The sequence below is a fragment of the Macaca mulatta genome, chromosome 17, assembly GCF_049350105.2.
Source record: "Macaca mulatta isolate MMU2019108-1 chromosome 17, T2T-MMU8v2.0, whole genome shotgun sequence".
NCBI lineage: Eukaryota > Metazoa > Chordata > Mammalia > Primates > Cercopithecidae > Macaca > Macaca mulatta.
This window is the reverse complement of record NC_133422.1, coordinates 31,596,018-31,610,296: the sequence shown is the minus strand read 5'-3', so window position 1 is coordinate 31,610,296 and position 14,279 is coordinate 31,596,018. Positions and strand designations below refer to the sequence as shown.

The 14,279-nt window shown below is 39.8% G+C and overlaps 1 long non-coding RNA gene across 1 annotated transcript in view; it reads left to right on the top strand.

Annotated features, from left to right (window-relative positions):
• Window positions 1-2,639: 2,639 nt before the first annotated feature.
• The window catches only part of LOC114673575 (uncharacterized), a 33,863-nt gene continuing 22,223 nt past the window's right edge, over window positions 2,640-14,279 (top strand). Inside the window, exons 1-3 of the long non-coding RNA XR_013407655.1 lie at window positions 2,640-3,178; window positions 4,898-5,068; window positions 8,053-8,122. This is a non-coding gene — a long non-coding RNA (uncharacterized LOC114673575). The remainder of the gene's footprint in view (window positions 3,179-4,897; window positions 5,069-8,052; window positions 8,123-14,279) is intronic.

The following is a 14,279-nucleotide window of genomic DNA, read 5'->3' as shown; positions in this document are numbered from 1 at the left end:
TTGATGAAATGTTAGGACTGGTCTGGGAACTTGCTTTGTTTGGCAGTAAGAGCCAAACAAAAGAATCTAAAGGTTTTGTTCCTTTATTAGAAGTCTGTCATTAGTTTTAGTTACCACATGGGCAATCTGCAATCTCATGTACTCCTTTCAACCCTTGACCCTAATGACTTATCTGTATCCCTTGAGTAGCTGCGCTTTCCTTCTTTTTCATGGTGACCTCTCTAACTGCCACACCCATCCTGCCTTTTAGATTGTTTTTTTTCTTCCTTTTAGAGTTTATCAGGATATCAGCCTGCCGGTGATGTTTCAGGGACCATTGGAGAGAGTGAAATTAGATGGTAAAAACATCACAAATGCAAATATTGCAATTTAAAATTTTTCTCTCATATTTGTTGCATTGCCACTTCATTTGTGTTGTTTTAATTGAAAATCAAAATATAGCTCCTTTTGGCAATGTTTTAATATTAATTACCTTTTAGGAATAGGAGGGGTAGATTACTCAGAGCTCTCTGACAGCTGGTATTTGCTGATGCCAGGAAGAGGAAACCAGACTTTTTAATCTTCATTTTCTTTGTTTATCATGCTAGAAAGCTTTGTTTTCTTTCCAAGTTCACAGGCCTGCATGCCAACCTTTGAGGACAAAGGGTACATGCTTGCTTGTTTTTGATTTCACAGTGATGTACCCTACAGTGTCAGACAATAACATATGGGAAAGGTGGAAAGTCAAGGAAAACACTATGAACAGAAAGCTTTTCTGTTAAATTATGTTCTTCCCCATTATAATCACACATCTAAATTAATACCGCAGTGAGCTAACACCAGCATCTAACATTTTCTCTGTCAACCTAGCCCAGTTTTCTGGAGCTCTAAGAATAAAATCTTAATATATCAAAATTAAGCTAATTTGATCTCTGCCTCTGAGAAAAAGGAAGATGCCTCAAGCATTGTCTTTGGTGGACATGTAGGAAACTTCATTAGAAATAATCTAATCTTAGCCGGCACTTTGGGAGGCCGAGGCGGGCAGATCACGAGGTCAGGAGATCAAGACCATCCTGGCTAACACAGTGAAACTCCATCTCTACTAAAAAAATACAAAAAATCAGCTGGGTGTGGTGGTGGGCGCCTGTAGTCCCAGCTACTTGGGAGGCTGAGGCAGAAGAATGGCATGAACCCGGGAGGCGGAACTTGCAGTGAGCCGAGATCGTGCCACTGCATTCCAGCCTGGGCAACAGAGTGAGACTCTGTTTCAAAAATATATATAATAATAATAATAATTTAATATTGTGTCCCTAGGTCCTGTCCCTAGTGGCTGCCATAGAGTAGGAGCTCAATAAAATTTGTTAAATAAGTGACCAGCTATTCAAAAGCTTTCCAGAAATAGAGGAACACAAACTTCTACAAGAAACAAGGCATGCTGGCATTAGATTGATCATCAGCTGCACTAAAAATGGTGGAATAATAGCTTGGAAGTTGAGGGAGAAAATGATTTTCATCTTGAGAAACTTCCACCCAGTCAAATTATGTGCAAGGGCAAAATAAAGACATTGTTACACATGCAAAGACTCAGAAAGCTTACCTGCCAGACAACTTTTCTTGAGGAGTTATTAGAGCATATACTCCATCAGTAAAACAGCAAAGTACCACAAGGAAGCCATGGGATTCAGGCAGCAGCAGATGTGACCTAGAATGTCAGTTTTGCGGGTGACTAAGCCACCAGTTCATATCTGAGCAAGAATGGGAGATCCAGGAAACAAAGGTATTTCATGGAACATACAGTTGGAAGAACTTGAAGATATACTTCGGGCAAAGAAAATGAAAATAAGAAAAGCACCTAGAAATTTTATTTTCTGAAAGACTCTACAAGAAAATTGTAATACAAATATGAATTAAGTTTAACTGAGTCATCGATGGGCTTTGAAAAGAAAAATATTCCAAGAAAATAGAATGGGTAAGATGGCACAGATTTCTTTCAACAACAAAAAAGTACTAGGCAAAGCAACAGCAACAACAAAGTAACCATGATTTTGAGAAACTGAGCAGCACAGGGTTGAGACATTGTGATTACACAGAGGCAAATCAATCACAGCATACTACTTGGCTCTGCTGTGGACCAACATTTTCATAATGCTGCTTATTGGTTATTGTCTATTAGAACCAACTTATAGAAGACTTAGGCCAGGCGCGGTGTCTCATGCCTATAATCCCAGCACATTGGAAGGCCGATGAGGGAGGATCACAAGGTCAAGAGATTGCGACCATCCTGGCCAACATGGTGAAACCCTGTCTCTATTAAAAATACAAAAATTAGCTGGGTGTGGTGGCACGTGCCTGTAGACCCAGCTACTTGGGAGGCTTGAGGCAGAAGAATCACTTGAATCCGGGAGGCGGAGGTTGCAATGAGCTGAGATCATGCCACTGCACTCCAGCATGGCAAGAGAGTGAGACTCTGTCTCAAAAAAAAAGAAAGAAAGAAAAAAAAAGAAAACGAAAAAAAGAAAAAAAAAGTTACTGAAGGGAATATAAATGTTATCAGTCATGGATATCTAGGAGAGTACAGCTTTGAAAAGTTTGGAGGTAGAGGGGTTTGAGGCTGCAGTGAGCTATGATTGCACCAGAGGTAATCCAGCCTGGGCAACAGAGGGAGGCCTCATTTCTAAAAAATAAGAAGTTTGGAGGTAGAAGCAGAGGTGGAGAGTTCAAGAGAAATAGGAGTTCACATCTCCTATCACGAAATGGAGAGCCAAGAGGCACCATCTGTATTTAATAGAACTAAAAACAAAAGTTGAAGGATATTGAAGTTACTAAAGTGACCAATAGGACTAAAAATTGTAATGTAACTATCATGTGCACCTTGTGTTTTAGGGAGGTGAATTAAGCTGACTTTTTAATCAGTCCTTGCAAGAGTCAATAATGTCACAAAATAGCAGCTTAATCCTATTCGTACAGTTGAAGATCATCAGGAGAATTTAAAACCACAAAGGTCAACGTGGTTGCCCTTTGGAAGTGGGACTGAGGCTGTGGAGATAAAAAGCAAGGAACAATTGCTTTTTGTTGTAGGGCTTCCTCTACTCTTAACCATTTTTTTCTCTTTTTTTTTACATTAACAAAACAAAAACCAAACATAACAATCCTGCTGAGGGTCAGAGATCATCTATTTTAATGCCTGGAAATATATTCGGTGAGTCACCTTGTGGCTATTAGGGGGAGGATTTGCTCCTAGTGTTGTTGGATCTCCAACCTCTCCCACGCCATTGTTTCCCTTCCTTGGAGATCTAGATGGTTCATGCCCACATTTGCCTTGCCCTGCTGATGGTTCTGTGGTCATTCCAGCTGCGGCAGTCTCTCACTGCCTGCCTCTTCTCAGGATGCCACCTCTGCTGCCAGTGTGGGTGGGTGTGGTGCCCCTGATCCTGCTGCTACTGCTGTTGCCAGTTTCTCCCTCAACTGTTGCCAAAACACATCACATGTCTTTTTATTATTATAAATTGATTGATAAAAGTTCAAATGTTTGAACTTAAAAGTTTACTATTTAGCTCATAATTATATAATTACAAGTAATTAAAATTTTACTTTTTGTGAGTTTTATACCATAGAACCACTTTAAAAATAATTTTTCCTTAAAAATAAATTAATATATGCTCATTATAGAACATTTGAAAAACAAAATTGCTCCATTCCTGTTCATCAGTTTGGGTACAAAAGGAAATTTCATTTGGTCAATATTAAATTAGTTTACTAAATAGGCTGGGCACAGTGGTTGATGCCTATAATCCCAGCACGTTGGGAGGCCAAGGCGGGTGCATCACCTGAGGTCAGGAGTTCAACAGCAGCATGGCCAACATGGTGAAATCCTGTCTCTACTAAAAATACAATTAGACAGGTGTGGGGAGGCTGAGCTTGTAGTGAGCCAAGATCGCACCACTGCACTCCAGCCTGGGCGACAGAGCAAGACTCTGTCTCAAACAAAACAAAACAAAACATAACAAAATTGGCCAGGTGTGGTGGTGCGTGCCTGCAGTCTGACCTGGGAGGCAGAGGTTGCAGTGAGCCGAGATCGTGCCATTGCACTCCAGCCTGGGCAACAAGAACAAAACTCCATCTCAAAAAAAAAAAAAAAAAAAAAAAAAAGAAAGAAAGAAAGAAAGAAACAAAATCCCATTCATCTAAGCCAACATCATCATCATGTTTTTGAATTTATTGCAGAATTTTGCCATTTAGACCAAAACCCTATGGAGTATAATAATCAGCTCCAAAACAACATTCTGTTGAATAATAGACAATATCTTTGTTTCCTGACTGCTCTTTAATCTTATTTTGGTCACCCACTAGTATGTAAGATCCATAGCAAAACTGAATTCAAGGTATTATTTCAAACCTTCCTCTACTCTTCATGAGCATCTTGTAACTTCTTGTGGTTCTGAACACTTGTGGTTCTGAACACCAGTAAAAGTTACAATCAGGAAAACTGATTCTCTAATAGAATAGAATCAGAGTTTATTTCTGCTCAGTTGAAGTTTTTCCTTTTGATACTATGAATTTTTTCTGCCCTACTATTTAACTATATGTAACTCTGACATAAACCATTACAGATTCATTTTAATCTTAATATCAAAACCTGACAAAGACAATTAAGAGGGAAAAAAACTCTGCAGGCTATTCTGACTCATAAACATTTGGTAGAAGGTATTAACAAATGGAATCCCACAATATATACGAGGATAAAATCAAGACCAAATCAGTGTTCATTTTTTACTAATAAATGTCTCAACTAATATTTCATTTTTTTGTTTTATGCTTATGGCTATCTTTATCATTGATCTTGACTATAGTAGGCTCAATTATTGTTCATAGTTTGTAAGCTAAAAAATATTACACACATTATTTCTTGCTCTTTTAGGGATGTCCAAAAGAAGACATACTGGTCACACTGAATGACCTGATTAAAAATATTCCAGATGCCAAAAAGCTTGTTAAGTATTGGATATGTCTTGTACATATTGAACCACTCACAAGTCCTATTGAAAATATTATTGCAATCTATGAGAAAGCCATTCTGGCAGAGGCTCAGGTAAGAGAAACATTTACTGATCTTTACGATTACAGTGTAGTAGACAATTTGGAATTAATTTGAAACACATCACAACATAGCTTGAGAAAATTGTGGTTGTATATGTAGTAGTAATAAATGTTTAAAGGCCACAAGGATTGCATTATAAAAGCTGTTGGCCTTCTAAGTCTTTTATTCCTGTACTGGGAATAATCAGACTTTAGAAAGTGGGTATAAGCCGCTGTGCCCGGTTTCATATATTTAATGAAACTTTCTGCATGATATGTCTTAGCATATTATTGTATGCATTTCCTGGTTGAAAATTTATGGGGAGACTGAATGTAATATTAAAATTTGTTTATTGAATATAAAGCAAAAGGGATGAAATTAGCTTTTTAAATGTTATCGGCCGGGCGTGGTGGCTCAAGCCTGTAATCCCAGCACTTTGGGAGGCCGAGACGGGTGGATCACAAGGTCAGGAGATCGAGACCATCCTGGCTAACACGGTGAAACCCCGTCTCTACTAAAAAAAAACAAAAAAAAACTAGCCGGGTGAGTTGGAGGGCGCCTGTAATCCCAGCTACTCGGGAGGCTGAGGCAGGAGAATGGCGTAAACCCGGGAGGCGGAGCTTGCAGTGAGCTGAGATCCGGCCACTGCACTCCAGCCCAGGCGACAGAGCGAGACTCCGTCTCACAAAAAAAAAAAAAAAAAAATGTTATCAAGCTCTCTTGGTTTTGTAAGAGAACTCTTTCACTTTAAGAGTAAACCCAAATGTACCCCTATATATACACTGTATAGATTGGTCCTGTCTGCATACAGAAAATGACAATAAACCAGTTTCTCTAACATTATTACCTCTATAGTGGCTTGATACTCCTTATCTCTTCTAGCCTATTGATACACAAAGCTTTGGGTATAGAATAAATCATTTCTTGAGTTTTTCGTTTGGTTGGGTTTTTGTTTGTTTGTTTTTATGGATAAATGTTCTTAAAATATATTTCCTTTTGACCAGGTTTCTCAGAAACACATTCTTGGAGATTGTTTACATAGATAATTTTTTTAAACTCCTTTTTTTAAGAGAGGTCTATTCACCTTTGTCTCAACAGAATCAATAAATGCTATTTGACTTTTCACTTAAGTAAAAAATCAGATATTCAGCAGATAGTCTCCCAGTGACTATCATGTGTAAAACTCTTTCCAGAAGGGTAATTATATTTGACAGATGCTACCTGGAAGGGAGTGTTAGGCCCCCACTACATTGTATCAGAAGGGACATTACTTAAGGCAACCAAGGACATTGTAGCAAGGATGCAAAGCTGGAGCCAAGGCTCACATAGAAAGCAATAATGTAAACGGAAAGATATAACATCAGAGGAGAAGATGCTGGAAAACAAGAATCAAAATTAGCCATGATGGCTGGGCACAGTAGTGGATACCTATAGTCCCAACTACTTGGGAGGCCAATCTGGGAGGATTGCCTAAGCCCAGGAGTTTGAGTCCAGCCTGGGCAACATAGACCCCATCTCTTAAAATTAGTGGCCAGGTATGATGGTTCACGGCTGTAATCCCAACATGTTGGGAGGCCGAGGTGGGAGGATCGTTTGAGTCCAAGAGTTCAAGACCAGCCTGGGCAAGATGGTGAGACCCCCATCTCTGCAAAAAAAAAATTTAAAGTTTATTTGGTGGTAGACAGTTGTGGTCACAGCTATGCGGGAAGCTGAAGTGGGAGAATTGCTTGAGCTCTAGAGTTCAAGACCAGTGAGCCATGATTATGCCACTGCACTCCATCCTGAGTCAACAGATCAACACCCTGTCTCAAAAAAAAAAAAAAAAAAAAAAAAAAAATTAGCCGAGAAAACTGAAAGCAGGATAGCTGAGTAATTCAGGACTAAGTTCTGGAACTAAGAATGTGAATTACACCTTCCCTAATCTTCACTGTGTTGAATGGAACATAGTAAATGCTTATAATATCTGATAAATAATGGGTACTTAGTAAATTCGTGAATGAATATGTTGAGATGATCAACCTTAAGCTCTTCAGAGATACATTTCATAGCATATGAAACAAAAATATAACCATAGACTTAAATGTAAGAGAAAAGGAGCAAGGCTTAAGTAAAATCATGGGGGAAGTTTTTAAATGTGAAATTCTATGCTGGGCATGGTCGCTCACGCCTGTAATCCTAGCGCTTTGGGAGGCTGAGCTGGGCGAATCATGAGGTCAGGAGTTCAAGGCCAGCATGGCCAGCATGGTGAAACCCTGTCTCTACTAAAAATACAAAAAATTAGCTGGCATGGTGGTGCGCGCCCATAATCCCAGCTACTGGAGAGGCTGAGGCAGGAGAATCACTAGAACCTGGGAGGCAGTGGTTGCAGTGAGCCGAGATTGCGTCACTGCATTCCAGCGTGGTGATACAGGGAGACTGTAAAGAAAGAAAGAAAAGAAAAGAAAGAAAAAGAAATTCTATCCTTCATTTTTAGTCTATAAATTGGAAAAGACAGCCATTTTTCTTTTTCTTTCTTTTTCTTTCCTTTTTTTTTTTTTTTTTGGGACAGAGTCTCGCTCTGTCACCCAGACTGGAGTGCAGTGGCACGATCTCAGTTCACTGCAAGCTCCGCCTCCTGGGTTCATGCCATCATTCTCCTGCCTCAGCCTCTCGAGTAGCTGGGACTACAGGCGCCCGCCACCATGCCCAGCTAATTTTTCTGTATTTTTAGTAGAGACAGGGTTTCACCATGTTAGCCAGGATGGTCTCAATCTCTTGACCTCCTGATCCACCTGCCTCAGCCTCCAAAAGTGCTGGGATTACAGGTGTGAGCTGCTGTGCCCGGTCAAGACAGCCGTTTTTCAATCTTAATTATAAGTGGTCTGAGAAGCATGGTTTAAGAGCCACTCCCTTACTTTAAAATATAGTATGAAATTTTAATCACAGCTTGGATACCTAGTTAATGTCAGAGAAAATAAAACTTACATGGATCTGCTTCATTCATTTAAAAAATTAAGCCTATTGGAGAGATGCGACACACGATTGTAGATATTCTAACAATGAAGAGTCAAGAAAAAGCTAATTTAGGTAAGTTTTAGTTCTTTTATTTCGTTCAAGTGAATTGTAGTTTTTTGTTGTTGTTTTTTAACTTTTATTTTAAGATCAGGAATACATGTAAAGGATATGCAGGTTTGTTACAAAGGTAAATGTGTGTCATGGGGGGTTGTTTTACAGATTATTTCCTCACCCAGATATTAAGCCTAGTATCCATTATTTTTCCTGATCCTCTCCCTCCTCCACACTCCCATGTGCCCCAGTGTGTGTTGTTCTTGAGGTGTCCATGTGTTCTCATCACTTAACTCCCACATGCAGTATTTAGTTTTCTGTTCCTGTGTTTGTTTGCTAAGGATAATGGCTTCCAGCTCCATCCATGTTCCTGCAAACGACATGATCTCGTTCCTTTTTATGGCTGCATAGTATTCCATGGTGTTGTGTACCACATTTTCTTTATCCAGTCTATCATTGATGGGCATCTGGATTGATTCTGTGTCTTTGCTATTGTGAACAGTGCTGCAATAAATATATGCGTGCATGTGTCTTTATAGTAGAATGATTTATAATCCTTTGGGTATATACCCAGTAATGGGATTACTAGATCGAAAGTATTTCTGTCTCTAGGTCTTTGAGGAATGGCCACACTGTCTTCCACAATGGCTGAACTAATTTACTCTCCCACCACAATGTAAACACATTCCTTTTTCTCCACAACCATGCCAGCATCTGTTATTTTTTGTCCTTTTAAGGATAGCCATTCTGACTGGTGTGAGATGGTATTTCATTGTGAATTGTAGTTTTATTGTTTCTTTGCTGAATTAGTTTTTCTTTTATCTTTTTTAATTATTAAAATATGTAGGTTATTTTTTTCCTCATACTTCTGTTGACCTACCTCTGAGATAAAGTGGCTTTATGTAGTATAAAGAATTTTTAATTAGGAGATCTGGCTCAATATTTAGATTTGTCACTGAATGTCTGTGAAAGTTGCATTGTCTCTCTAGGCTTTAATTGTCTGCCTTAAAAATGAGGCAGTTTGACTAGATATCTAGACTTTTCACCTGTTACATTCTGTGATCTGTTGTGTTGGCTAGAAAAGCTCATTCAAGAATTCTCTTTGCTAGGGATAGTAGATGGAGATAAGAGATTCATTAGTTGCCAGTCATAAAAACATTTTAAGATTGAGATAAAGTTTATGCCAGTTGATAGGACTTTAGGCAAAAAATACCCTCTTATTTGTAAAATACAGATTTTTTGGGACCATTGAATGAAATAATATTTATAAAGTATCATAGTTGATGACACACAGTAAATTCATTAAACTGTAGTCATTAATTAACTTTAGAAAAATGGTTTCCAATTATTTGCTATAACCATATATGATACAGTCAATAAATATTTGAGTGCATATTATGTACCATCGCCTATATATCTAGTTATTTTCTTTTTATTAATTTTAACAAGAGTCAAACAGTTTGAACTTTTTCTTTCTTTTTTTTTTTTAAAGAGTCTTGCTCTGTTGCCCAGGCTGGAGTTCAGGGGTGCGATCTCGGCTCACTGCAACCTCCACCTCCTGGGTTCAAGCGATTCTCCTGCCTCAGCCTCCTGAGTAGCTGGGATTACAGGCATGCGCCACCACGCCCGTCTAATTTTGTATTTTTAGTAGAGATGGGGTTTTGCCATGTTAGGCAGGCTGGTCTTTACCTCCTGACCTCAGGTGATCTGCCCACCTTGGCCTTCCAGAGTGCTGGGATGACAGGTGTGAGCCACAGTGCCCGGCCAACAGTTTGAACTTTTAAAGTCTCCTGATATATGCTGCCAGATTGCTTTCCAGAACAGTATTAGTACCCTTTTAGTATGTAAAATTAATTTAAGATGTAGAGATCTAGGTTGAAGGGCTAAACCTTAAAAAAAAAAAATCAAAGAGCATACTAAAGTTCTAAATTAAGGCTAGTCTCGGTGGCTCACGCCTGTAATCCCAGCACTTTGGAAGGCCAAGGCGGGTGGGTCACCTGAGGTCGGGAGTTCAAGACCGTCCTGGCCAACATGGTGAAATGCCATCTCTACTAAAAATACAAAAATTAACAGGGTGTAGTGGTGAACACCTGTAATCCCAGTTACTCAGGAGGCTGAGGCAGGAGAGCCTCCTGAGTAGCTGAGATTACAGGTGCCCACCATGCCCAGCTAATTTTTGTATTTTTAGTAGAGGTGGGGTTTCGCCATGTTGGCCAGGCTGGTCTCGAACTGCTGACCTCAGGTGATCCGCCCACCTTGACTTCCCAAAGTGCTGCGACTACAGGCATGAGTCATCGCACCAAGCCTAAAATATTTTTAAACAAGCAAGGAAGGATTCAGTTTACCACTCATAAATTTATCTGAAACTAATCATGAAGGTTTTATTCCAGTGAAATAAAAAGTAAATCTAGCCAAGCATGGTGGCACATACCTATAGCTCCAACTACTCAGTAGGGTGAGGCAGGAGAGTAACTTGAGCCCAGGAGTTCAAGGATAGCGTACACTGTAATCATGCCTGTGAATAGCTCCTATACTCCAGCCTGGCAACATAGCAAGACCCTGTCTCTGAAAGAAAAAAAAAGTAAGTCTGAGATGTTAAGAAAAGGGTTAGCCACGGGAGGAGGATTTGCTCCTAGTGTTACTGGATCTCCAACCTCCCCCACGCCATTTTTTCCCTTCCTTGGAGATCTAGATGGTTCACGCCCACAGCTGCCCTGCCCTGCTGATGGTTCTCTGGTCATTCCAACTGCGGCAGTCTCTCACTGCCTGCCTCTTCTCAGGATGCCACCTCTGCTGCCAGTGTGGGTGGGTGGACGTGGTGTCCCCCCATCCTGCTGCTACTGCTGTTGCCAGTTTCTCCCTCAACTGCTGCCAAAACACATTGTGTGTCTTTTTATTACTATAAATTAATTGATAAAAGTTCAAATGTATGAACTTAAAAGTTCACTATTTAGCTCACAATTACATAATTACAAGTAATTAAAATTTTACTTTTTGTGAGTTTTATACCATAGAACCACTTTAAAAATAATTTTTCCTTAATAATAAAGTAATATATGCTCATTATAGAACATTTGAAAAACAAAATTGCTCCATTCCTGTTCATCAGCTTGGGGTACAAAAGGAAATTTCATTTGGTCAATATTAAATTAGATGGTTATATAGCCTGGGCACGGTGGTTGATGCGTATAATCCCAGCATGTTGGGAGGCCAAGGCGGGCAGATCACCTGAGGTCAGGAGTTCAAGAGCAGCATGGCCAACATGGTGAAACCCCGTCTCTACTAAAAATACAAGCAATTAGCCAGATGTGGGGAGGCAGAGCTTGCAGTGAGCTGAGATTGCACCACTGTGCTCCAGCCTGAGCAACAGAGGAAGACTCTGTCTCAAAAAAAAAAAAAATAGCCAGGTGTGGTGGTGCACACCTGCAGTAGTCTGAGCTACTTGGGAGGACTCTCCTGAGGCAGGAGAATTCCTTGAACCAGGGAGGCAGAGGTTGCAGTGAGCCGAGACCGGGCCACTGCACTCCAGCCTGGGTGACTGAATGAGACTCTGTCTCAAAAAGTAAAAAAATAAAAATAAATAAATGAACAAACAAAGAAGACGGCTCTGAGTCCCATATACCACTGTTAAAGAGAAGGTCTCTCTTTCCTTCTTCAGTGCTTTGGCCTGAAATAACTCCTAGCCCCCAGGGATGCTTAGGCTTTCTCTTCCTGAGGTGTCACTCTGGCCAGAAATGTGGAAGTCATTCCTAAACTCTTTCCGCCTTGTTCTTCAGATTTACTTAATACTAAGTCCTTGGAGAATTAAACACCTCGCCCAGGTCACAAAGCATCCACTTAGTGAGTCTTAGGAGACAAAATCTAGTGCTTAGGAGGCTTGGGCTAAAGAACACTGTTTTTTTTTTTTTTTTTCTTTTTCTTTTCTTTTTTTTTTTTTTTTTTTTTACTGCTCCTTGCAGAGCAGGACTACCCCATAGGCAGTATGCCCAGAGTAGCCAAGCACATTGTTCTTAGGTAGGGTTATGCTTATTATTGGTGGCAATAAGCCTTCCTAATGGAAGATGTGGATGGAATAAAGCTGCCTCAGGTGCCCCCGCCAGCTCCCATGCCAGAAACTTCTTTTGGCATTGTTGCCATCGTATAGCTACTAAGTGGTAAAAGTAGTATTCACTTCCTCAGTGAGTTTGATGTCAAACTTTTTTTCTTATTTTTTTCTTTCAAAACTTTATTAATAAAATTTCCAAGTAATCAAAAAAGTTGAAAGGATAGTAACATTCATATATTTATCCCCAGGCTGAAACAACCATTAATATTTGCTATACTTATTTATTTATCAGGCTGAAGTATATGAAATGATAATAAAAAGCCTGGGCGCGGTGGCTCATGCCTGTAATCCCAGCACTCTGGGAGACTGAGGTGGGCAAATCACGAGGTCAGGAGATCGGGACCATTGCAGCTAACACGGTGAAATCCCGTCTCTACTAAAAAAAAAAAAAAAATACAAAAAATTAGCCAGGCGTGTTGGCGGGCGCCTGAAGTCCCAGCTACTCGGGAGGCTGAGGCAGGAGAATGGCGAGAACCCGGGAGGTGGAATTTGCAGTGAACTGCGATCGCACCACTGCACTCCGGCCTGGGCGACAGAGCGAGACTCCATCTCAAAAACAAAAACAAAAACAAACAAACAAAAAAGAAATTATAATAAAAATTGAATAGAAACAATTTAATGTAGTTCAATTTACTGTACATGTGTTGTTGAACAATTTGAAGATTTCTTTCAGATACCCATGACACTTCAGAGTGTAACTTCTAAAAATAAGCTTGTGCTTCCCTACAAAACCCAAAATATAATTATTATACCTAAGAAAGCAATTCCCTAAAAAAACTAATATCAAGTCTATGTTCAGATTTCCCCAAGTGCCCACAAAATGTTTTTTATAGCCCTTCTTTTTCTGATTCAGAATCCAATCAAGACTGATGCATTGCACTTGATTATGGCTTCTTTTATTCTACATTAACCCCACATACCCTTTTGTTAAAAATGACATTGACTTTTTAAATTGATGGGGCCGGTTCTCTTGTAGAATGTAGATTGCCCTTTATTTTTTTCTGGACTATCTTTTCAAGGATGTTTAGATAAAACAGCCTTAGAAGGTGAAGACATCTCCCTCTGCAGCAAAGTAATTTAAAACCTTTTTATTGTAAAGAGCACATAAAATGTACCATTGTTAATTGTAGAGTTCAGTAGTGTTAAGTATATTCACATTGTTGTGGAACCCATCTCCGAAACGTTTTCATCTTGCAAAACTGAAACTCTGTACCCATTAACCAACACCTCCCCATCTCCCTCTCCCTCCAGCTCCTGGCAACCACTATTCTGGCTTTCTGTTTCTAGGAATTTGAACACTTTAGGGAACCTCACATGAGAGAAATCACACAGTATTTGTCTTTTTGTGACTGGTTTATTTCACTTAGCTTGATGTCCTCAAGGTTCATTCATGTTGTACCATGTGTCAGAATGTCCTTTATTTCTAAGGATGAATAATATTCCATTGTATATTTACAACATACATATTGTATGTTGCAAATATGCCACATTTTTCTTATCCATTCATTTATCATTAAACATTGGTAATGCTTCCATCTCTTGGCTATTGTGAATAATGCTGCTATGAACATGGCTGTACGAATATTTCTTTGAGATCCTGCTTTCAATTCTTTTGGCTATATGCCCAGAAGTAGAATTACTGGATCATATGGTTATTTCTATTCTTAGTTTTTTTAGGCACCACCATGCTGATTTTCACAGCATGACACCATGGTACATTCCCACCAACAGTGTACAAGACGGTTTACTCTGTCGCCCAGACTGGAGTGCAGTGGCGTGATCTTGGCTCACTGCAACCTCCACCTCCTGGGTTCAAGCGATTCTCCTGATTCAACCTCCCGAGTAGCTGGGACTACAGGCACGTGCCACCATGCCTGGCTACTTTTTTGTATTTTTAATAGAGACGAGGTTTCACCATGTTAGCCAGGATGGTCTCGATCTCCTGACGTCATGATCCACCCTCCTCAGCCTCCCAAAATGCTAGGATTACAGGTGTGAGCCACCGCACCCAACCTCATTGTGTTTTTGGTTTGTATTTCCCTAATCATTAGTGAAGTGCTTGTGGGCATGTGT